We start from the raw sequence: 26596 nt of genomic DNA, 5'->3' as shown, positions 1-26596 counted from the left end.
TACACAGAAGCAAAAGCTGCAGGAATGTGATGGGGATCCTTCACACCCCCACTGACACAGGATGTCTGTGGCAAGAATTTGGACAACCAAGAGATACTACACTTGATTTTCCCTTTATCTTGTCATTTTTAAGTTTACCAAACAAAATGAAGACACTGCATGAGCACAACTCTCCAAAGAGTATCAACAGATGACTAAAAAAGGTATAATCTCCTACACAGCATTTTTAGAAAAAAACAGCTCAGAAGTCAGTTTTGCTTCTTTTTACAGAGATATTGCGTGTCAGACACAGAATTACAAAACCAAAGCAAATTTTTCTGCCTATATACCACCAGTAGAACAACCAGACCCCTGTACTCTCCTCCTCTCTGATCACCATACTAAAAATAAAATTTTATTTTCTATAAAGCTGATTAGCAAAGCTAAGCTCTTGTTCAAAAGAGTGTTTGATGTCCAGTGAGTCGTACAAACATTGCTGCCAAATTTCAAGCACATCAGTGTGAGGAGTTATTAAATGTATATCTTAATATTAGAATTCTGTGCTTTCTCCAATAAGACAAATTTCTAACTACAAAAGGAGGAAGGGAATGCATCTTAAGTCATGCGTGCAATGCACATCTCTTAAGAATTTCATTTCCCCTTTAAGTGTTCAGTTCCTTCCTCACCTCTGCAATAAAACTACCTATGTAGAGGGACGAGCATTGCAAAAACTTGTTGTAGAAAATAAAATTACTGTAAACATTTTGGTCTTACAAACAAACACATTAATAGAAACAGAGTTCTTTATCCATGTACCCAATCTCAGCCAGGAGACAGCCCTGTGCAGCAGGCAGGCTTGCTGTGCAGCACATGATGCGCACAGGTATCAGCAGCACAGCCAGAGTGTGGCAACAGCAGAGCTTTAACTGAATGGCTGAAAAAGACAACCCCCTCCCCCCACCCCCTCCAAAAAAAAAAGAAAAAAAGAAAAATACCATCTTGCCAAATTGGAATTGGAGGTGGGTCAACCATTCTGTCAGCTGCCTCTTAGGATATGAATTTGTAGTTGAAAAGTGAAGTACAAGCCTGTGCCAGCCCATGAGATCCCATTACCTCACTCTCTGGGTCAGGCAGCAGCAAATTAAGACAGAATTTACTTCCAGAACCTTCTTAATATTCAGCAGAATACACTATGGAGTGTTCAAAAACTCTCAATACATTATGTTAATAGATTAAACATAATATTATAAATAAAAATAATAATAATGTTAAAAACATTTAGCATGTTATAAAGCAGAAGTATTTGTAAACTTCAATTAAAGCACATTTTTCAATGAGAATCTCAGTGCTTATTCCTTTATTTATCAGCTTCTGTCCATCTCAGACAATCCTGAGGCACCACATTCCTTCAGTATACCTTCCCTGAATTCCCCAAAGGAACAAAGGAAAGAAAATTGTTTTTAAAGGGTCACTTTAAAAAAAAACAAAAAACAAACCAAAAGTCCATTGATGGAAAACATACGCAGTTGTGCAATGTAAAAATGGAAAAGCTTGGTACTTGTAAAATATTCTATTTCAAAGGTTCCTGGTAGCACAAGATGAGCTGATTTCATGAGGGAAGCTGAACTCACTACAGTAGAAATTAAGGAGTGTGCATAACAAGGATCTTATATTAAGATGCCAGAAAAAGGAACCTTTCTGAATATTAGTTTTCAGGATTTACCAACATGTAAAGCCCAAATGAACATTTTGTGAACAAAAAAAACCCCTATCTTTTCATAAATTAGTGAACTGTTTTCAAAGAACATTCAAGCTTCAGGAAGGAAGAGATAACAAGGACTTTTTTACACAAGTGACAGATTTATAAAACTAATTATCACACAATGAAATAAATTGAAAAATGCAAACAAAACACACAACGGGGCTTGACTTTCAAGCATTTACTCCATGTATAATGGGTATTGCAAACAGATGTGTTCCACATTTGCCTGTAACTGCTGCCAAGCTGAAACTTTTCATGCTCCTCAAATTAATTATTCAAAGTTTAACCTGAACTCTTATTTTGAATTGCCCTGAAATTCCAGAGGGTGTTTTGAGAGACAGCCTGATGACGAGGACTAAAGAAGGCTTAAGCTGTACTTTGATGCTCACAGGAGGACTGGGATGGCCACAGTCTTCACTGAGAAGTGTCAGGAAGTGGCAGAAGCTCCATGACGATCTCATGACGATCAAATCCATTAAATTCTGCCTCCCAGAACACTCTGACTCACCACAGCGGCGGGAATAACTGATTACAATAACTCTGAAGGCAAAGAAAATGTATATTTACGAGCTTGGTCTGTGCACATTTGAACACACGGGAGCACAATTTAGAGATTAAGTTTAGAGATTAAATATTTCCAGGAACTTTAGGAATGAAAAAAGTACTGTTGAGACCTAGCAAGCTTGCCAAGAACTTCTAGGATTATTTGGAAATAGGAAAACAACAAAGGTATTAAAAGCACTAAACCCTGCCAATTAGAGGTCTTTAAGCAATTAAAAGTTTATTAAACAGAGTTCTCTAACAGGCTTTAGAACAACAAAATTAATTGTTTGATGTTATGTTTCCTCACAAATGCCTGACCAGTAATAACTATCATGGGGGGCCTGATGTGAAGGCCCATCTGCTGTTTCACTCTTAAACAAAATACTTGGAGATCTCTGGACTGCCTTTCCTACAGATCCTGCATTGACTCCTACAATCCCAGAGCCCCTGCACTTGTTTGCACACCTGTCCTCCTGGTATGACCCCACTGTCTTTGCTTCTCCAGCTGTCTTTGATAGAAATACATAAAAATCACCCGTAAAACACCTAACAGTACTCCCACTGGAAAAACATTTGCAGTAGATCAATGCAACATTTCACAAGGAAGCAGGAGGTTGACCTCAATCCCTGCTTTTATTTTATCAAATGAAGCAGCTGTTAATTCTCCTGTTAAAAAGCAGTTCTGAGAACATAACAAAGTAATATTCCCATAGTTGTGAAGTTCCCAACAACACCTCTAAGGTGACTGTGGCCATACAAATTTATTGAGTCTGTGGCGATTATGTTCAGAGGTAATTTTTATATCATTACAGCCTGGGAGGAAGGAGACAAGCACTGTATTCTTACGGAAACCCACACAATTTAGCAGAGGAACAGCTCATTTTGGTGCTATGCTTGGAAAACAGCGCTTCCAGAGGGTGAAGCTGCTTGTACCTGGAGCTGAGAGGCAAAAGTACACCACACTCAATCCCTCAATACACGCAGGCTCTGGGCAGACTCAAGCTTCCCGCTCTTTGCTAACAGGAGATTGTTTTTCCTTTTGTCTGGAGCACAGTCGCACTTCAAGTGAGGACAAAGGAGAATAAAAGCACGACTGCTCTCAGAGAAAGACTGCACTGACAAGCTTATTGCTGTGAATCCAGAGAAACTCGCTACTCTCAAACAATAACAGTCCTCATCAGATAACCTGCCTGCCACAGAATACCCAATTAACAGACTTCGTAACCGTAACTTTTCAGTCAAAATTTGAATTTACTTTTCAGGGAAAAAGATTTCTCCAGCAATACATTTTATTTAAGTGTTGACATTTAACACCAATTTAAAACGAGACCAGAAACATTGCAGAAAGAATGCAATCACTCACTAGGAGAAAGTCAAAAAGTTCTCTCTCCAGCATGAAAACGTGGTGACCTTGAAATGCAGGAAATTTAATTTTGAACCAGGCTTTGTCATTTTGCATAACCTGGTTTCTAATTCTAGATTAGGGTTATATCTAGATTGATGATACAGACTGAATTCCCAAAGAACACTTCCATTCTCTATATACAATGTCATAATTATCCAGCCTCGGAGTAAAATGATAACTAAACGAAAGTTAGAAATTCCATCACCTCACTTTCATCAATTCACTCCTGGTGCTTTTAGTGTCTTCTGTGTTGCTCATAACAGGTAAAATTATTGCTTTGGTTTTAAATATTACTAGTAGCTGCCTCCATCAACAACCACGTGAATAGGTATTTAAGCTTGAAATAAAATGTGGTACAGTTCTGCACAAGCCAAGTCTTGCTAAACTGCCTTGAAAGAAGTTTCAGGGCACTTGCTATAGCTGGAATCATAGAATGGCCAAGGCTGGAATGGACCTTGAAGTTCACCTGGTCCCACCCCCTGCCATGGGCAGGGACACCTTCCACTGTCCCAGTTTGCTCCAAGCCCCAGTGTCCAGCCTGGCCTTGGACGCTGTCAGGGATCCAGGGGCAGCCACAGCTTCTCTGGGCACCTGTGCCAGGACCTGCCCACCCTCACAGGCAACAATTTCTTTCTCATATCTAATCAAACCTACTCTCTGTCACTGAAGCCATTCTTCCTTGTCCTGCTGCTCCAGGCCCTTGTAAATAATCTCTCTCTATCTTTGTTGCAGGCTCCTTTCAGGTGTTGAAAGGGTGTAAGATCACCCCAGAGTTCTCTGCTTTCTGAACAGTCCCAGCCTTTCCTCATAGCAGAGCTGCTCCATCCCTATGATCATTTTGGTGCCTCCTCTGGACTTATTCCAACAGCTCCACGTCCTTCCTGTGCTGAATCAACAAGCCTCACTGTGTCAGGATCCACCATTCTGATTCTTCCCCAAACCATCACAAGACTGAAATGCAGAGAGTTTCCTGCATTTCAACTTTTGGCTGTGACATGGAGCATCCAAAAATTTGTCCCTCAAAATCACACCAGCCCCACGTTGGACATTCTGCTCGAGCCTCTTATCAATCTGAAGTTACTTTTGAAGATTAACTGGTACAACAGAAAATGAAAACAAAAAAATGGGCAATGTATAAAGATAGAAAATGTTATAGTACTCGTCTATTCCACGAGATTAAAGGAAATTGTAATTATTGTTCTTAAATTATCAAAATACATCTTCAAACACAAACCTAATTAAGGAGCTGCTGTAAGCCTGTTCTGCAAATTTGCTCAAGTCTTAATAATATTTAATATGAAACTGGAATTGAATCCATTGGCAAGCACTGGAGATTTTTTCACAACATGGGATATTTTGAATTTTATATTATTAAAAAAAAAATTGAAAAATTAAAACACCAAAGTACATTTTTACATAATGCAGTGTCACTAGTACACATTTCATTTACAAAAAATAATCAGAATTTTATATAGTAGTTAGAATGAACTCAAGAAATAACATGAAAGCCCACATATTGCTTTATTACATCCATTCTTCTACCTTTCCTACCTCCAGTAGGAAAAGAGAATGATCAAACACTAATATGTAAAAGCTCTTACATCTTTTTCTCTAATACAATCAGGTTGAGGGCTGGTAAAACTGTTATACAAAAACAGCAGACTTGTTCCAATTTCAGGCCTTGTTCCAATTTCAGGCGATCACACATTGACAATGAAACGAGAGAAGACAACTGTAACTCTATTTAAACAATTAAATCATGCCTGCAAAGAACGCATGGGATTGTAGGAAGAAAAAATTCTCATACCTTGATATCTTTAGACAAGTTAAAGCTCCAGCAAAAAGTGTCCTCCTCCATTCACTGCAAGTCCTGGAAGACATAAAGAAATACAACAGAATTTAGTAGCATCTTCTCAGCACCCTCTGTGCCCCGCCCTGCCCAGATGTGGGCAGAGCTACGATAATCCCATGCCAAGAATAAACCCACAACTTTTCCAGAGTATTACTGTGTAAGGATCGGGAGATCCCCCTCTTCATTTTTACATTTAAAAAGCAAATGTTCCTGCTTTTAAATTACTGTTAATCAATACTAACTTTGGTCACTTGCCTCTTCCTTCTCACCACTTTCCAAATGAGAGAAGAAAAGCAGATATACTGCTCTTTGACACACATCATATAGCACATGGTTGAACAAGTGTATTTCCCTTCATCCTATCAAATTCTGCTAAAATCCTATAACCCTCCCCACTGTGGTTTTTAGAGAACTCAATCCTTACATAAACATAACTTCCAAGAGGGATCCGGCACTAAATCAAGAGTTCAGTACTTGGCCCTTCACTTTGTCATCATGTACGTGAAGTTCATCAACGAAAAGCCGCAAGAGCTGTATCTTGCAACTTACTGAAAATGATGAGAGCAGCTTTTTTATTCCCAGCCTGTGTTTTATTTGTGCCGATGATACTGTATTACAGCCTTCACCAATCTATTGTTTTAGAAATCTCATTTGAGAACCAGCAAGTAGAAGGAAATACAGACAAATCTCATTTGTCATCCAACAAACAAACAAAAAGAATCCAAGTAAATTGAAGCCACCTTGTATTTGTAAGTTTAAAGCAAAGTAGAATAAGTGTTCAACCGCATCAGTCAGGTTTTTTGTTCTCCTGCAAGAGGACACCGAGAAGCAATTGACAGCTTTACTTGGGATTCATGGGGCTCCCAGAACCGTAACAGTGACTTCTCCTATGGTCTTAGATTTATAATTTTGTATGTAAAACTGTAGGACATTCCATAAATTGATCAAAAACCCTATTTTATTTCTCAGGCCCACCAATTACCTCCCCGCTTTCAATTTTTCATTTCACTGGCAAAACAGCTACAGAGCCAGTAATCGGCAGAGCCCTTCTATGGGAGCAGGGAGGTTTTGTTCAGTCAAGCAAGGAAATCTCCAAAGGCAGCTCATCCTGCAGCACTAACGGGGATCCCCACGACAGGAGGAATGTCCCACAGCCTTTCTCAGAGACCCGAGCTTCCACACAGTCCTGCCCCGGACTCTGCCCCAGCAGCTGAGCATTCTCTTGCTCTTTGAGATGATGTTCCTTCTTCAAAGTCTCTTCCTGACTTGTGGAAGCTGCCTGTGCCCCAAATCACCGGAATGCACGAGCATTTAGCCTTTGGCAGAAACCGCTCAAATCGGCTCAAATTTCTCAGTGTCCAACCACACAGAACCCAAGACCAGCAGGGAACCTAAACCCAAACAGGCTCAGATCAAGCAAGACTTTTATTAGATATTACTTCACATGATTTAAGTTCCTAGAGGGAGAGTTTTCATAAGGGCATGGAGTAAGAGGACAAGGGGAGAATGGCCTTGAACTGAAAGAGGGCAGGATTAGATCAGATATTGGACAGAAATTGCTCCCTGTGAGGGTGGTGAGACCCTGGCACAGGTTTCCCAGCTGTGGCTGCCCCATCCCTCAAAACAGTCAAAGGCCAGGATGGACGGGGCTTAGAGCAACCTGGTCTAGTGGAAAGTGTCCCCGTCTATGGTAGGGTGTGGAACTGCATGAACTTTAAGGTCCACTTCACCCCAAACCATTCTGGTATTCTGTCAATCTAAAAAACCCCTCTATTCCTTAGACCCTAAATAGACAAAAGAAAGAACAGATCTGAAAATGTGTATTTGGCATTTTCCACAATTCTTTTAAACGGTCCAAATGTGAGTACCTGCAAACACCTCGGGTGAGTGACTAATTTTTTCTTTCAAAAGCAGCAATGTTACAATTTTTGGAAAACAGGAAACATTAATGTAATAACTAAAAATAACTCCTTATAAATGTTTCAGTTTGCTGCCATCTATCTTCTTAATACAGCTCTTAATGTGATACCCTGTAAAACAAAGAGCAGGAATGGCCTGTGCTTGTGTGAGCTGCAGACAAGCACTTGCAACCCATCATCTGCTCAGGAACCGTCCGTCAGCATTCCATGAGCGGATCCAATGAAATCTGCTTTGTGTTAAGCTTTTAAACAGCAGAGCTTTTATCTGCTCACAGGATTACATTAGAAATCTTTATGTAATGCAGCAGATATTAGTGGGTTGTCAATAAAAATTGAATGTCATTAAAGTGCTTTTATTCTTTAAATGCCTTTAAACTTCTAATTATATTTATAAATTCTGCTTTTGAACTGTAGGAAAGGTGTAAATTCTGACATGTTGTACCACAACAAATATATTTAGAGACTAATACACAAACAGATTTGGTGGCAGAGAATCACTTTTAAAATCATTCCCTCTTGAGTAAACACACAAATCACGGACTGGCATGTTTCAATTCAGTCAGGGTTTGTGAAGATAATGAAAAGTTTGGAGGGTTAAAACCTCTGGCCTGTGACATGGCTGTTAGTCTTAATATTTAAAAAAAAAAAAAATAATAATTATAAAGCTACTCCTTTCTTTTTTTATGGTACCAGCATTGTTTTTGTAAGTTCCGTTAGACTTGGCAGGGAGAAGGGAACAATCCAACACACCTTAACTCTCCCCTCCCAAAGCAATAACTGACCGGTTACCACTTTGCTCTGCTGGTTTCCTTCCCAGGTACAAGGTGGGTGTTGGGTAACACAATCCCTGCTGGGCACTGTCCTGACAGCTGCTGAACCACGGCAGTCTTCAGACTTCTTCTGCCTTTGCCCATGGAGCCAGTTGCTGGCAATTGGGATTTTTGCCCATAAAATCCATCTAGGAATTGCCACCTATCGACTCCAAATTGCCATCCAGGTTTGCAAATGTAAAACTTCACCATGGAATAGGAATATTCCCAAGTTCCACCATTAAGACAATAGTATAATGAATGCTTTTTGCCAACTAGGTCGCGTAATTTACATCAGAAACAACACAAACAGAAACAAAACCCTCTGAGAGTGTCACAAGGCCCTCCTGTGATACAAAACAGCAGGAAAACACACTTTGCCCATGGATCCTTCCACTGACTTTGCAATCAACTGCAGATTCCTTTTCTTCTGAACAATCCTCAGCCCAGAACGGAATCAATTCAACTATACATTTCTTATAGCATGTTTACTGATCCAATATATCCATCACTTTGTTCGCAGCCATCGCTATAACAGAAAGTATCCAATTTAAACAGTTTTTGATAATTCTCTGTGTTTGGGACCTATTCACTGCTTCAGACAATTTCTGAATTGACAGAGCTGCTCAAACAGTTGAGAATGAACAGACATTATGCAATTTCCAGAGTAAGAGAACAAAGAAATGCTATTAGAAAGTACAAGTTGGTAATAATGTCACAAAGCCAAGTTAGCAAACACTTAAAAATTACACACTCAGAAGAGGAGATACTTAAGTAACTGAGACACAAACTAGTCATCCTGCAGTCCCAAATCATTTCTTGCTTATATACCTCTGGCAGTTAATAGCCACTGAGTTCTTCTGCAGAAAAATGTGTTAAAAACAACTGAAGTGTAAAACAGCAAAAAGCTGCACATTCACCACCCCTCTAACATCCTTCATATCCATCTTCAAATATTTCTTGAAAAGAACTTTTCATATATTCTGTTAAATCCACAAGTATATGGCACACAAATTAACTCAATTTTTAAACATCCCAGTGCATGAATGTACCAAAAATAAGCATAAAATCAGAGCCAGCTGAGTGACTGCCCAAGAGAACGGCTCCTAGCAAATGTAGCAATTACTAAAACAGGTAAGCATGGTTTGTAAAAAAAAAAAAAAAAATCCCAATATTGTCAACACTTTCAGCTGACAGAATTAAGCACTTTCCTGTCACCCTAATACAGAAAGCTGCCTATATAAGGAATGAATACTTTCAGGTATAGCAACACACACTGTAGCTGCAATATTTTCAAGTCAAGCTAAAATCCACAAAGAAAAAAAAGATTCGAGATGGAAACTAAAAAAGCTGCCATCCATGGCTACTTGACTACCTAGTCTGAAATCATACCAGAATGTCTAATTTCACAGCAACAAGTTTGAGAAGTCTCTTGAGACATCTTGAGCAGAATACCACCAATCCTACGTTTGAAAATATTGAACATTAGTACTGAACATCCGAATAAAAGGCTGAAATAAGACTAGTTTTCTATTCATCCTAGAGTAAACAAAGGAACCTTTTTTCCCCTCAATCCAAGCAAGCAGGTAAAAATGCAGAGCAATTTTGCAAAGCTAATTGGATCTGATGCCTCTGGACCAAACATAGCACAGGTCACATGTATCCTGATCTCAACAGTTTAATTGTATTTTCCCAGAGAAATTAGCAACTTACTCATACTTTTATCAATAGAACATTAATACACAGACATTAAACACAATGACCATCTGTCTTTGAAAACCAAAACTACCCCAATGATCAGAACATGCTGCTCAACCAGTCCTGCTGGAAAGCAAAGGCCCTGAAATGGTCTCATGAATAGGGATTTCCATCTTTAAATGAGGTTATTTTTCTAGTTTTGGCTGTCAGATGCACCAGCTGGTATTCATTTGACAAACTGAGTAAGCTTGGATAGTATTCTAAAATCAAATCAAATCACAGTTTAAATTCTTTGCACATATATACATGTTGGAAACAAAATACATACTGACTAAAAATAATCTTGATTCCAGTTCTAACTTGCCTACATTAATTTTTAAGGAAAATGTGCGTTTTAATGATGTCTGTCACCTAACAAATCAAAGATCAGGAAAATGACAACATTCTTTAAGTTACCGTCATGTAACTATACTGACCTAATTTTACTGGGAACTAATCTGGAAAACAAGTCTCATGTTTCCATCTTGACAAAGAGTTTGTCTAATGAACCTCGTATTCTGTAATTTATTCTCCAATTAAAAGTAAGATTTGAATCATGTTACCATACATAATGACTGTACTGTCTTGGTTTTGGAAGACAGGTGTCTGCTAGGGAGGGCAGGAGCCCCCCTTGGAATGAAAATGTAGACCCCACCTCCCTCCAAATTATTCTAATTTTGAAATCAATTTTGCTCTCAGGCAAAGATATAAGGATAGGAATAACAGTTCTTTACTAGTGTGCATAACGAGGCACACAAACAACAATAACTACAGCGTTAACAACAAAACAGAACCAGGGGCCCCGTGACAGCTTTCTCGGCCGGGACAGGAAGGGATGGAGGAGAGGCTTTGTTTCACAAACCCCCTCGGGCAGGCAGTCAGTCCTGGTGCTCCTGCAGGGCTCTGAGGAACACTCGGCTGGAACAGCAGGGATGAGCTGAGATCCCGGGCCGGTGGCTGAGGTGGAACAGCAGGGATGAGCTGAGATCCTGGGCCGGTGGCTGAGGTGGATCAGCAGCTCCGCGGCGGTGCCTGGCACTGCCACACGTCCCGGCAGGACAGGGGGTGCGAGGCCACCAGCGAAGAGGGAAGAAGGAGAAGAAGAAGCAGCAGCTCTGCCTGGGTAATGGCAATTTCCCTTCTCCCCGCAGCAACAGCTCCCAGCAAAGTGTCCTTCCCCGAAGCTGAAGAAGCCGCCAAACTGTGCCCGCCCTCCCCTTTTCCTGCCCCCTTTCCCCCTGGGCCCGGCCGAACTCTTTGTGGTTTTTTAGCACCCACTGAGTACCCGCACCAGGTTTTCCTCACAACTAATGGGTAAAAATTCCATAGGTGAGCCAGAACTAGAAAGACACCTAACCCCCAACACTGTTCTTACAGAGGAACGCAGACCATTGATAAATCAAGAATTCCACAAATAAAACCATACAACGTAACACTCCAGTCCAGAATTAGATACGTCTTGGCTGATTTTCAACAGTATTAAACAAGCATCCACTCTATCATATTTTAAATTGGCAACAGTTTCTTCATGATCATCCCTCTAAATAACTATGGGAAAGCATCCAGACCTCAATGGAATTATGAAAAAAAATCAGAAAACTGACCATGCTTTAAATTAAGATATTTTTTGCTTATCTCGTGTGCCTTAAAAAAAACCCACCATGCGTGTTAAATCTAGATGACATACAAATTCTGCTCTTAACAACTCAGACTCCTGCTTTTATATGAAAACTATAAGGAGATACAATTTTTTTTTCTGCTCACAAACAGTTCCGACCTTTTCATGGAGGATCTTATTTTTCAGTATTTTAATTATGTTTATAAAATTTACAAACTTACCTATTTACCACCTTTCCCCCATCAGTCTGGGGGCAGAAGCTGTTACTGTCTTGTTTTTACGGTATCTGGTGGTCCCCAGCCCTCATCTCTCTCACGTCTTCACACTAATTACCATCCTATGTTTAATAACTCTGAATACAACCTGTCTGTTTGCCCTCCCTCCCTCCTCTATCTTGTGGTTTATTACCCAGCTGGTTTGGGTCCTGCACTCCCCATGCCCATATGACTAGGAAATGATGGGGTATGGTCAGGATGCACCAAGAAAAATACTTTCCTTCCAGAGTAATTCAAAGCTAGAGGACTTACTGTAATTTTCTGACTTTTAATAGATGCCAGCAAATACCTACACGGGGACACTTAATGGTCCAGAGACACCATGACACTGAAAAGACATCTAACACAGCAGGCCTTTGGAACATCCCAATCCCAAGCCTACTCCCATCCTCTCAATGCTGCTGTTAGCTTTGCCAGGGATTTCAGTAAGAACCAAGGAAAAAAGTCTGACAACACTGCTCAAATATATGCAACCCAATCTGGTCTAGTCTAGTGGACCAAACATGATCTTGTGGAAGTCCACCCCGCCCACTGCAGGCAGAGATGAACTTTAAGGTCCCTTTCCACCTAAACCATCCTGGGATTCTAACAATTTAAAGGATAAAATTGCTAAAATTCAAGAGTGTAATTTACAGCGCAGCTTCATCCCAAGCGCCACATTTACATCCCTGTGTCCACACACCACCATCATGGCTAATGCTGTGAGACTGAGAATGTATGAATGTATGAATATATTTGGAATTACAGCACATAGCAGGCTTCAAAAGAATTCAGTGTTGTAGACACAAGCTCCACTCCATACTGTCCTACTCAGTCAGCAGCTGGAAGAGCCAGGGCCTGCTGGAAATGACTCCAGAATGGACTGGTAAAGATTCCCTCTTCTCCCTGCTGTCCTTTTGGTTTATTTTAATTTTTGCTAGAAACTGAGCTCATTTTTCACAAGTCTCATTTAATTTGTCTCATTTAACTTTCCTCTGAAAGGACACGTGCATAGGACCCATCCCACAGGGAACTTCTGTTGCTCCAACCTGAGGCGGTATCTCAACCGCTGGCACTGTGCTGCTTTAGCTCAGAACCCTCTGAGGAGATAAAATAACCCCTGAGGATATAAAATATCTACTTCAAACCTCCTTAATCAGCTTCTACAGAAGAAACCAAGAACGTAAAAATATTTTCTCTGTTCCTTCAGAAAGCCCAACCTGAACTCAAACACTACTCTTCCCAGTCTGTTTTCCCCTTTGTAAATACACCATGTGGAAATAAGCTGGAAATACCTGAAGTTAAAAACACTAGTCAGAAGCAAGAAGTGCACACAGGGGAAGAAACTGGAAAAATTAAACAGGATTGAGGAGGGGGAGAAATGAATCTTTAAAGGAAAGAGAGGGTAAAACAGAGGTCTTGCTTTTTGTTTGGTTTTTTTTTTTTTACAGAAGTATTACAAGTATGTTGAGTACTTTATTTGAATTAGTTTGTTCTCATATTGCCAGAGGAAATAATTATCCACAGTTGACTGAAACAAAAGTAACGTCCTACTGACAGCTTTCCCAGGTAAGTAAGTACATATCCCTATAAAAAGTCAATCAAACATATTGTATTGTTGCAGTTATCTTTCAAGCATTTTCTTGTATTCGGCAAAATCCGAAGCGCTAAGGTTTAATATACACAAACAACTTGGGCTTTGGGTTAAAACAAGAGGAAAGACAGAAAGAAAGAACATACCTTACAAAGGATTCTTCATCTGTGAATCCACACTTGTAGTAGAAGAACAGTCTTTTTTTGTGTAGTTAACAGTCTGGTAACACTACAGACCAGATCTTAAATTCTGAGTGAAATGCAGCAAAGGGGATTTAAATGAGAGCATTTCACTTGACTCTCATTTATTTGATAGCTGGCTACCTGTTCCACGCAGGAAAACTGGGACTCAGCAGAAGTGCATATTCTGCTTTAAGTCACTTCTTCAAACCTTCCAACAGGGGAACAAACAGCTGAGTAAGTACTTGAAGGACAGGGCTGATTTATATACCTTTTATCTTTCATGGCATATATAAGCGATATTTAACATAAGCCTGACTACTTCAGATGATGTGTTTAAACTATGAGTTATAAATGAAGCCATTGTATGAGTATATTTGGAATTACAGCACATAGCAGGCTTCAAAAGAATTCCGTGTTGTAGACACAAGCTCCATTCCATACTGTCCTCCTCAGTTAACAACAATCAGGAGTTTCTGGCTTCATCCCACAACCGGCAGCAAAAACGGAGATATACAGAATTACACTTCTGGCCAAAACAACTGTGGTTCCTCATCCTGATGCAAGTGAAGATTCTTTTTAACAGGAGAAACCATATAACCTTAAAGCAAGCTGCCAGGGGTTCACAAAGGGAATCACAAAGAGCAAAGTCCTCAAAGCCTTGAAGAGATAAACAGTAGCATGCAGAAAACACTCTCACTGTGAGAGCCCCAGAGTAAGCTGAACACTTCCCCCTATACACTGCTCAATCTTATTTTTAGTCACATCCTGCTGTTTATACCACAACCAGCCACACCGCATCATTTCTTACACATAATGTTTATTCAAATTTTCTTGCAAAACTTACCTAGATATCAGTCAGTCAACAACTTGTTGTGCTTTATGGCTGTTTTTTTTCTTCCTGACTCTTCACAAAGAGCCTGAGCTCAGAATATGGAATAGCAGGCCTGCTGCCAGCAGACTTCCTGCACTCCAAGCCTGAAGCATATGGGTAAGCTCTTAATACAATACAGAAAGACACTTCTTGAATGTAAGCAGGCAGGATTGGCTTTACACAGAAGTTCAGCACAAGTGTCTAGACTACGAACAAGGTGCCAGCAGATATAAATCTGGGGATTTATAGTATAGACAGTTGACAGGAAAGGTTTAAGCTGCCCAAATTCCAGAACTGCATATTGCAGCCAGCACTTGCGTCCATCAGAAACAAGAGCACAGGTGGCAGAATGTGACATCTGAGAAGGGTAAATAAATCTACACATCCACACTCAGCTCTACTGCATTCACAGCTAAACAGGTAATTGTTAATACTACAAGATTATTCTTATATTGCATTACTCGTAAACTGAGGAAAACCAGCTCAGAGCACACGGTAGATAAAGAGACAGACTCATCACTTGAAAGGTTTGTACGGTTGCTCGGTTTCCAGATAATGATGAACAGCTAAGTAAGCTTATGTTAAATGACTTAATCTTCCTTTAACGATTGTTTTATCCAGACTTGGAAAGGTTTTTCATTTGCCTCCATTTATGAAGAACATTTATTTGCATCTGATTTTTAGCAGTTGTGCTGGAGTCAAAAACCTTGTCTACACAAAAACACATGCACATGTCATCAGTAAAGGTGATGGCCAGCTCCTCAGCCATCAGCTGATGGCCTGATCTGCTTTTTCAGCTGCCTGTCTGTGAGGACAAAAGCAATGCAAAAGTTTATCATAATGGCTTTCTTAGTGCAAAATTTTAATTGTAACCACGCAACATTAGAAAACACATCAGGTACCTACGAGCCATACCATGGACTTGGTTTACGTGAGTGCTGAAACTTGTCACAAAAAGTTAACTAATTGAGGGGATTATTCCAAAATGGTGCCTTCATATCGGACTTAAACTATATTTCTTAAGAGAAATAATTTGGTAAAAAGATTAAACAACTACATGCACACACTTACAAAATAACATTTGTTAACTCGCTTAAGAAATCTGCACATGTATCCACCAATTTCAACTCTGATTTCGACTCCCAAAGATCCAAACTACAGGAACACAACAAGGAAAATTAATTCAGTGCAAGGACTAGGGGTGTATTCAGTAGGCTTGGACAGAATCTTTATTGACCAGATTTGGTAAACTGGGCCTCTCGACATTTACAAGAGCAGAAGCAGTTAAAAAAAAAAAAAAAAAACCAAACAAAAAATAGAACACCACCACCACCACACAAAGAAATCGGCAAAATCAGAGTCCAAAGCAAAGCTTAGACACGTTATGAGGATTCCTGAAGCTACGGCTATGCGGGGGCTGGAAAGATCCTGGCAAAGTCTCTGTGGCGAGACAACGTACACCGAACAGGAAAGCAGCTACATCTGCCCAGAAAATGTGATAAAGACCAAAGCCCTCTTTGAAAGCCTGTCTGTGTCTGCACAGAAATTTTCTCCACACTGATGCATAGTATTGACAGTCTGAGCAAGTCTGCAACAAGAACCTAGGTCTGAAAAAGGGTACAAATTCACAATTCCCCCTAAATTTCCCTTGCTCTGTGCAAATGCGAATGATATTTTTCAATTTTCATTTCAGATGTTTTACAGCACTTCGTGCTGCTCCTGTTTCTCTGTATTTATAGTGCTGACCATTTTTATTCAGAATAAATGCTGAGAAAATAAACTTGTTCACACTCTAAGCTTCCAATTTTTCAAGATCCATTTGAATCTAATCCTTTGCTCCTATCCCTGCAACACCTTAAAAGCTAATGCCATCCACAGGTTTTACCAGTACACTCTCAGTTCCTCCATCCGGGTTACTAAGCAACCTGTTAACCAGCTCTGGCAGCCACTGTACAGCACTTCTGATTATGCCACATCCAACTTTTCTGACAAAAATACCACAGGCCACCGTATTGAAGCACTTCTAAAAGCAAGAGGGAGAGTTTTTCACCTCATTAAGAATTTTTTCTTATCATTTTAGAGCAGCAATTTGCTCAAGACTAGTTAGTAGTGCTAAAGATAAGGACTGAGATCTTCAGTCCCCATTTCATGGGGCAAAGTCTAAATCGAATTAACAGAGCACTCCATTACATAGCCTCTAAAAAAAAAGTCCTCAATTTAATGGATGAATCAAGTTGAGGCTTACATAATACAAAAAGCCAACTTTTTTACTGCCTAGAAGCTGGTCTAGCAGGCATCACAGCAATATTCCTCTGACTTACTCCCCTCACACATTCTCTGAAATGCCAGCAACTAAAACCCCAGCAGAGCCCCCCATGACTGAAAATACTTCTCAAATTGGCAAAAATAAATACTTGCATCTCTTTATCTTTGAAAACATACACTGATTTAGAATGACACCATTTGGCCTGTGATCACAACTTGTAACTGGCAAGAACTCCCACTGTTATTACTTTTTGGGATAACTGCTACCCACACAGTGCCAGATGGTCCTTTCCACCTCTGCTGAGGAGGTGGAGCAGCACTGCCTGCTGTCAGCATTACGGCTTCTTCATTTTCTCTGAATCAAGACACAGATGATATTACCGGACTGAAGAGAAAGCGGGTGAGCACATGTAGCTCCATTACAGTTTCAGCCTTCAAAGAACAGCAGTCTTTTCTTTCACGGTGCCTGTTACACTAAATCCCCACTCCTGAAGACATGGAACCAAGGGATGTCATGGCCCCCATGCAGGTATTAACCAAAGACTGGTGCCAGTGAAAAGCTGCTCAGAAGGATTTCAATCAAACACAGATGTTCTAACTGTGAAGCTGAGTATCTCATACTAACAACTGTGTGAAGCAGCAGGAAACTGAGCTGGGGTCCTCTAATCAAATCTTAGACTGAAAATTAAATAGGAAAATCATTTGAGTAAGAAGAGAAAAATCCATTAAGTAAGAAAATGGGGGATTTGTCCCTCCATAAAATATAAATTATCTACTAAGCAAAGATTATGTAGAACTGCAAAAGCTGCCGGGAAAGATAATCAGCATTAGAGCCCAACTTACACAGAAAGCAACAGATCAAGCAGCACACAGCTACACACATGCAGAATACCTGCCATAACCCAGATCATTTTGCAAATATCCTCAAATACAAAGTCACATAAAGAACACCAGGGCCTGCAAACTAGGATAAATCAGCAAAATCTGCAGGCACAAGCATTTACTTTGACCATTCAAATCACACTATCCACCTCTCCACAGGCTCAGTTTAACAACTCTCATGAAAGTCACACACACACCCCCACACACCCACCCTTTTGTCTTTCTTCTCCAAGCATCACTTATTTCTAAAAATCTATCCTCACTATTTTACTTTGGTTTTCCCTCTCTCAGAACCCTTCCATATTCTATGCAATAACATCTCTGAAGGATAGAAAGTTGTTTATCTGTTTGCCTGCTAAACTGCCTTTAGCTGAAGACTTTCCTCTACAGCACTTGCAAGGACAGCCTAGCTTAAACCATTCCAGTTATCTACTCAGTCACCGACCCCTTCTGCTCCCAGATCTTCTTCTGCTCAGTCAGACACTGAGCAGAGCTGAGACAGGAAACCAGGAATGTGTCTGCTCTGAAGGAGCCTGGAGAAACAGGAGCACAAGGGTCTTAGGCCCAAAAAGACAACACTTTTTGACCAATTTCAAATTTCAAGCACCATAAATAAATAAATAAATAAATAAATGCTCCCATACCCCAGTCCTGGTGAACTACAGAACATACAGGCTTTCCCACTGATACTTCTCTGCATTAAAAACATGAAACTAATTTCTACAAAATCACTTTGTACCTTTATCTCCTTGTTACTAGGCCTCTTCACGCCACTATCTGGAACATTAAGGGCGCCTTAATATAAATAATTAATAAAAAATAATTTCTAGACAGAGAATAATCCTATGCTAAACAATGGAAGATAGGGCAAAAGGGAAAATCACCTCTTACTGAAGAGGTAAATAAAAGGACCGACCACAGGAATACTCTCATTTCACTGTTCAGCACACTCTGGTTACACATTGTTCCTTCACTTCCTTATATTTCTTCATTTAAAATGCCAACTTTAGGAGACCCAACCCAAGAAGTTAAAATAGCAGAAGCTCACTTTTACCAATGGAGATAGTCTGCACCCGAATGTCCTGTACCAGACTGGTGGGGCAAACAGGACTGCTAACTCCTCTTGATCAACTCTACCAATAAGCAATTTCAGGCCAAGAGCACCAGAAGGCAGCAAAATGCAATTATTCTTTTTACCTTACACCCAGATACCTGGTTCAGCACAGCGGAAAAACCAGCAGCTTTAAGCAGGAATCACCAGCTGGATGATGGGACAGGGTAGGCAAAACTTCCTCAAAGAGCAATAAAGACCTTTATTTTCTTTTGTGCCGCTTCTCTAAAATAATAAAGCCAATAAGCAATATTCCATCTAACAAATGCAGAAATAATCTAAATCCTCCAACATACCTCCAGATACAGGACCAGGAATCAATTAGCATTTTTTCCTTTCCAGTGTCTTCTCACAGTTTTCTTTGTATTTTCTCCTTGACTTCACTGAAAATAGTATTTTATAACCTCAGCCAGAGGCAGACCACTGGAAATGCTGAGCATGGCATCAAAGCCCATCAATAGAGTATTTATATTATTACCAATATTTAAGCCAATGTTGAAACACTGACAGGATCCAACTCAATGAGCTTCGCACTCCACAATTCAAGGAGAGAAAATTCACCTCCAGGGAAGTCCGGATTGCTAACAAGGTGTCTGGCAGGAACAGAAGAGACCATTATTGTTTCCACATTAAAGACATTTAAGACACTTTCAAGAATATCAGTTAATGCTCTTCAGCCTATTAAAGGCAATGCACAACTGCTTTCTGAACCACTAACGCTACAAATATTCAAACTCCCATTCTGAAAGATTTTTTACACTTCTTTAATTTTGGTATTTTTCATATGCACTGATGGTTTCTCTGTTTCATATGTGTTCATCGAGGTTCTCATCCAAACTAGGAAGGAAACACGAAGTTTTAAGAAAGACACCTGAAGAGAACACAAAAAAAGGAGGAAACCATTCACACCCATGTACAAGGCTTACTTATTAAGGCATATAAAAAACATAAATTGCAGCAGAGGTGTTTCCTACTGACTGCTTTATAAATGCATTAAATAATCCGAATACAGAAAAATAGCAGCTATCTGTCAAATATTATTGTACCTGCCATGGAAATCGTACAGGCATGAAAGGGGAAAATCAAATAAATACCCAACATATTTAAAAAGAAAGTAAGTAAACAAGAAGGTCCCCATCATAAAATATAAATCAATCATCTATTTTCTCACACTTAATTAAGAACAAATATTCAGTGTGACTTGCAAGTAACAATTCACCTATCCAAAATACTTCCTCCTTCCATTAATGAGATTGTTACAAATCATGAGATCACTACAATCCAACCATAATTATCGATTACAGCTGATGTAAGCAAAAATAATTGAATATTCACCACTAAAGTGAGGAACTCAGAGAAGAGCAATGCATTTACCCTATTCATTGTTATTTGGCATTTTTTCCTCAACTGTCAAGCTATTCTGTATTTTAATCTTAAAAATATTCCCTGCAGATGACGGTAAATGATGTAGTTCAACTAGTCAGCTGAATTTCATTAGTGGTGTGATATGAGCTTCAACTTTTACACACTGGAAATCTGCAAAGGGAAATCGGCAAATCTGATCTCTGAAAATCAAGTCAGCTAATTCCAATGGCAGAGAACCAGAATATATGGAAATCCGGATGTAAAGACAAATAATTTCAAAACACAAGCAGATCTCTGCTATTTCACATGCAACCTACTCTAAAAGAAATTATCACAAATTTACAAATTAAGAACTCCAGGACAGAGCAGCAAGAAGGCTTGTCTCCATTCTTCCAAGCTCTGGGAAGGCCGGGATAATGGCAGACAGCCTTTTGATATTTGCATACACTTCCAGCACAGCGAGGAACAAACACAGCTTTGAGCTTGCTCCGCTTTGATCGGCACAGTAACGTCACAAATGCTCATCAGATGACTTTTCAGTAACTTCTGTGAAACGAGGCGCCATGAATGGAACCACTTGTGGTGCAAGAAAGGATCGTTCATCTACCCCAGGACCTCCACTCCGGACATACCACTCCATTCTTTCTCATTCAGTACAAGCGAACAACTAATGAGCAACAAGTTGCCCCAAGATTCTGAAATTACATCTCTCTTACAACAAATCCCTCCGCAGCCAAACAGCAAAATTAACAGCAAACCTGCCCTTACTCTGCAGAGCTCCCAGTCTGCCCAGGAAGATGCTCCTCCAGTCACAAATATGTTCTTTTCATAAATGACAAATAAATAACAAATGCCGGTAAGAGCTGAAATGTCAACACGCATGATTCATCACTCTCTTCATTAGTGATGCCAGCTCAAGAGACAACACCACTCTCCCAGATTACTTCCCTGCCTTCCATTCCCTAGCTCACACAACATCGCTCCTCAGCAGCACCAGGGCTCTGGCGGCGTGCAGAGACCTGCCATATAGGAATAGTAACATGAACTCACCCAGATCCTGTGTGTTCCTCAAGTATCTGCATGCGCCTCTGCCAAATTGGCTCTTAAAGGATTCCTACCTCAGGTTACTTCTTCAGCAAAGCTAAATAATCCTCTTCTTTACAATGCAACAGGACAGACAGATGGGAGAGGAAAGGGAAAAGAAAGCTACTCAAATTTTAAGTTCAAAAAAAGCAACATTTTTAGTAAATAAGCCCTCCACTCAGAGCAAGAAAAAACTTCATCAAAATCTTATAAAAATTACTGAGGAAGCAAAACTTGGACCAAAGTTCTCTTTATGCAGAATACATAGAAACCCAACTATTACATACATTTTATAAAAGCCATGAATAAGTAATGATTCCTTCAAATCAAATAATGACACAACATGGCACAAACCCAAAGCTGAGTCAAATAAGCACACGGTACTTTTAATGTTTTATCATTACTAATTGATGTTCTCTCACAGAGTATTTTTCAATATAGAGTTTCTCATGCCACAGTATAAATTCTGTTATTTGATGAATTCTGGAAAGACAGGGAATAAATGCTACGCAGAAAGAAAGCCAGGCTGCTCAGGGAACTCAACAGATTATTCAAAGATTTCTCTTCCTAAGGAACTGAAACACCATAGTCCCATTACCACAGCACCCAGAACACAGAGCATTTTTATTCACAACCTAGCAAAGTAACTTCTGCTCTCTCATCAGAATCCAGGTAATTCCACGCTAAATTCCTCTGCCAATGTGTCCGGCATCCTTGCTAAACTAGATCCTTTCATGACAGGCTGCAGAAGCAGAAACCCAAGGCACCCTGAGATGGGACAGCTTCGCAAGGGATAATTCCAAGGCTGGGCTCCAAATAACCTTTCTAATGCAAGTCCACAAAACAAGTGCTATTTCCTCTATGTAATGTAAGGTTTGTATTTAAAGTAATTACTTTTTAAATTAATGTAAAACAAACAATTGCATTTTAGACCCATACAGTAATGGGACTGGAACAATTCTAAGTAACATAATTAGAATTTGGTTTTTCCAAGCTCATAAAATCCAGCTGGCAAATAAACCAGAGACAAATTACTCAGTTCACTGGATAAAGTATTTGCAGGTAGGTGTAGTGAGCTTCAAACACTAATTTATCTCCAGTGAGTGCAACGGGCATGTTCTCCACCTTCAAGTTAAAATGAAGGTGCCATTCTGGGCTGGGCTGGGCTAATTTTGTTCGCAGTAGCTCACGCAGGGCCATGTTTCAGGTGAAGACTTGAACTACAAGATTCAAGAACAACCAGCGGGCTCAGTTCTGTTATCACCGATGACCACGGTAACCTCCCAAAGCCCTTACCGGCAATGTCACCATGTCCTACGTCACCACAGGGCTTCACATGTCCTAAGGAAGCTGAAAGAATTCCTACAGGTGGGCACATATTTCATCACATTGGAAACAAAGCGCAAAACAACCTGATTACCGATCAGGCTGACTGCGAGGGTTATAACCAATGACATAACAAAGGCCGCAAGACTGTGAGTATTTGTGGAGTATTAAACATAAACCATTCACTTTCTGTACACCAAAAGGTGCTGTCTTAAGGCTTTGTGCAATACTCCAGACACAAGTTCCCAACTGGCATCAACCACGCAGAGAGCTCACAGCTGCCATAAAGGATAAACCCAGCTGGTCTATTTCCTACTCCTGCATCCTCCTCCTGTCACTTCCACATTCTACAGGTCAAGTTCAGTTTGTTGATCCAGCAAGAAATGAACTCCACAAAATAAATAGTCATTCAAATAGCAGTCGCTCAAAAGTTGAACGAAGCACATGACAGAGGGTTCACGACGCTGCAGGTGGGAGAACAGGGGTGAGAGGTTACCAGTTCGGCACTATTGAAAATCTGCCTAACCTCATCAAGAAACAACACTCAAAGCCATTTGCTTGTCTGGATGTCAAAGGAAATAACCATTGTTCTCTAAAGAAAATTCACTCTCAAAAGCTGAAAGAATCAATGCTTATACATCAAAGAGGCAAGAAATAAGGCTTTTGCTTTTGAAAGAATTTCAAAGCAGAAATTTTTTTTTAATAGTGCGAAACATGGATTACAGGTGTTACCAGGCTCTCACATTTAACCACCACCTTGATAAAACACAAGGAAGGACATAATCCTTCTCTTTTTCTAATGAGAAAAAACATGCACAAATTTGGGAGGGTCACAAGTCAACTTTTTTGTTTTTAATGTACTAAGGGGTTGCTCTAGTTTTCTGGCTTCCTTCTTATTGTTTTCTTTTGCAGTCTAACAAAAAAGTAAGAAATGCTACTTTGAATTTTAACAAGCATCCTGAAATTAAACAAAATACCAGACTATAAACTAATGAATACTTAGTATAAATAACTTAAATGTGTCACAAGAAGGTCTGGCAGCAAAGCGTTCTTCTGGAAATATACATTATTCCATACTCGCAAAACTCAGAGTACAGAGTGCATAATGCTGTGTGCGATACATATTTGGGCATTTATGGTCATTAATATTAATAAGTGAGAATTCGCAAGCAGAAGTTAGGAATGCTTGTCTGCAATGTTATTAATTCATCTTGTAAAAATTCCCTTCACATAACAGATATGCTCATGGATTTCTCAACATCAACGTATATACCACTGGTATTTCTAAAGGTTTAACTGAATGTACATCTAGGGCACGCAACCTGAAATTTATCTAGCATATCCAACCCGGAAGCTCACACAGGATCCTGGGAAAACCAATGGAAGAGACAGAAAGATGAGAACAAGAGAGGAATTGCTACGAGGCAATGAATACTGATAAGGAGTTTATTTTATAAAATTATATTAGCCATCCTGTTACCGTGAACATGTAGCCAGTATTCACACAGTAATTACAAGTCTACGTTGCAGGCCAGGATGCTACAATATTCTATGGCCACAGCAGAGATCCAAACAGCATACGAACCTGCCACTCAAACAAAACTGGGGTAAATTTGGAGGACACGGTCTTTGACTGTGTAGGATGCCCTTAGGATGAGTCACTACAAAAAAGAAGCACAATTCTAAGTGGTTTGTTTATTTTCTTAGAAGCCCAAGAGTCATAAAAGCCACAGACCTCAAACTGGCCAAGGTAGTCTTTGCCTAAGCATTACCGCTCTCTTTCCACCAACAGTTTGTTTGCAGAGCCAAAAAAATGAGATTTTGATTATGGCAAGTAGCAATATATTGTACTTTCTGCATTCAACCACAGGACTATCACGCATTTCCTACGTAAACATTCCTCCACACCAACTGCCCATAATCTAAAGTGTCTCTCACCACACAAAGTAAAAAGCTTCACGTGACTGTAGCCAGCAAATCCTCTTCAAAACACTCTCACCAAAAGGCACTTATTGCACCAGTTCCTTTTTCCTTTTTAATACATGCCTTAGGAATGGATGTTTCCAGGTGCAGATTTGGAAATTAAGTTCTAAGGACTGAATAAGGAAAATAGACAACACCCAACCTTTAGCATTTTCCAGGAATCTTTCCACGCTCCAGCCTGAGCTGGAAGGGTCTCCCAGCCATGTTATTGCTTTCCAAAGCACGTCTGCCGTATTTCTTCTTCTCCCAATCCAACACCGATTTGCCTTCGCTCCTATACCGAAGCTATGTTGCACTCCCCTGCGGTATTAATTGGCCTCCATAATTTATTTCAATTCTCCAGATATTTAATTTTCCTTGCACTATTTTCACCTTTATAAAAGCCTAAAACCCACGCTGGTTCATCATTGTCTAAACCAGCTCACCGACACTAGCTCCGGAACTTCCCAACAAAAACGGGGATGAGAATCTGCCTTTTTCTTCCAAAATACCCATCTGAGCGCCGTCTGCCTCATCATCTCGCATAGCTTTTTTGCATTTTAGCCCCCACCGACCAACCCACGCCTGTAACAGAGAAATACAGTGTGTCATTAGACTCCACACGCCTTACCCCTCCGCGGGCGCAGAGGGAGGGGGCTTAACCCTCCCGGTGTCCGCTGCAGCGGGGGCGAGGGCGGTGTGCGCTCGCATCACGTGTGCGGTACCTGCGGCACCTCCCGCTAAACGCGGCGTGAGAAAAACGGCCTCCCTGCAGCCTCCCCCGGGCCCGAGGGGTCGGATCGGCATTCCGCAGGGCGGAATAAACAGCGGTAACTCGCTGCTCGCGTCGACCCCGCCTTTCCCAGCGCTTGCCGCCGCCGCCGCCGCCGCCGCATCCCAGTCGAATTAGCGAGGCACCGACGGCGCCGGCTCCCCCTGCCTGGGAGTCGCGGGGAGGAGCCCCCCACCCCAGCCCTGCTGTTGCGGTCCCCTCGGCCCCGTCCCCCGCCCGCGGGAGGGACGTGGCGGGGGTCGCGATCTCTCCCCCCCTCCCCCCCCCCCCACCGCCGGGCGTTGCCCCCTCGCGTTGTGTCCCTGTCGTGTCCCACCCTCCCCTCTGTAGCCGCGGGGCTCCACCAGCACCCTCGCGCCTAGCGCTCTGCTGCTCCTTACCTGGCGCGGGAGGCTCCCGGCGGCCCCTTTCAGAGCGCGGCTGAGCCTTCCTCTCGCCGCATCGCCGGGAAGCGCCGCCGCCGCGGCGAGCGCGCGCCCGAAGGGGAGGGGACGGGGGCGGCCGGTCTCCCCCCCCCTCGGCGCCTCCTTCACTGCCCGCCGGCCACAGCGCCCCCTCCGCCCGTTCGTCCGGGCCCGCCGCGGCCTCCCCGGGGAGCCGCCCCTCCTCCCCTGCCCTTTCCTCTTCCCTGCCCTGGTTCCTTCGCTCGGTCGCTCCGAGCTCGCCGCCGTCTCCCGGGAGCCCGCAGAGGGCGGGGAAGGGAAACGGCGCACGGGCGCGCGCGCTCCCGGGGCTCCCTACCCACCACCCCCCATGAACGCACGGAGGGGCGCGGCCAAGCGCGGATTCATGACGAGGGCACAGCTATACAAAACAGGCGCGCCACGGTCCTCTAGAGCGCAGCCTGCGCTGCGGGCGATTGCTCTCGGGTCCGCGCTGCGGGCATTGCCTCTCCTTCCTTTCCTTTTCCTCCCCACCCCTTCCTCTCCGGCCGTACCTGGCGCGGCTGCGGAAGGCGGCGGAGGATGCGCCTCGCTGACACTTTGCCGCCTGTACTCGGCCCCGGCCGGGAGCGAAGGAGCAGCGCCCGCGCCCGGCGAGCGACGGAAGCTTTGGCGGGAGGCGGGCGGGGTGCCGTGGGCGGGGGGCAGCGCACTGGCGGCGGCGGGTGGGGGCCGGGGCTTTGGCTGAGAAGTGGGACGTGCTCCAGCCACGTGCGCTCGCAGCTCGGAAAGCCGATCGTATACGGGGTTGCCTCCCCACCCCTGTGGGCAGCAGGTCCAGGGCCCCTCCGCCCCGCTCAGGTGAGACCCCACCTGCAGAGCTGCATCGAGCCCTGGGATC

The 26596-nt window shown here is 41.9% G+C and overlaps 1 protein-coding gene across 9 annotated transcripts in view; it reads right to left on the bottom strand.

Annotated features, from left to right (window-relative positions):
• TANC2 (tetratricopeptide repeat, ankyrin repeat and coiled-coil containing 2) overlaps positions 1–26362 on the bottom strand; it is a 164137-nt gene extending 137775 nt beyond the window's left edge. For 8 of the 9 annotated variants that reach the window (XM_014261032.2, XM_014261034.2, XM_014261036.2 and 5 more), the window contains exons 1-2: positions 25693–25821; positions 5497–5559 (exon numbers count right to left, since the gene is read on the bottom strand). The gene's annotated coding sequence lies outside the window, so the exon portion shown is untranslated. Of the gene's footprint in view, positions 1–5496; positions 5560–25692; positions 25822–26249 lie in introns of those variants that run through there. The other variant, XM_088067949.1, reaches the window with a different exon arrangement.
• Positions 26363–26596: the final 234 nt, after the last annotated feature.

This window comes from Pseudopodoces humilis, chromosome 29 (assembly GCF_049639895.1).
Source record: "Pseudopodoces humilis isolate 2021_Gansu_Grassland_sample_001 chromosome 29, ASM4963989v1, whole genome shotgun sequence".
In the NCBI taxonomy this organism is placed as follows: Eukaryota; Metazoa; Chordata; class Aves; order Passeriformes; family Paridae; genus Pseudopodoces; species Pseudopodoces humilis.
The sequence above is the reverse complement of the archived record's forward strand: the minus strand, read 5'-3'. Positions and strand labels throughout refer to the sequence as shown.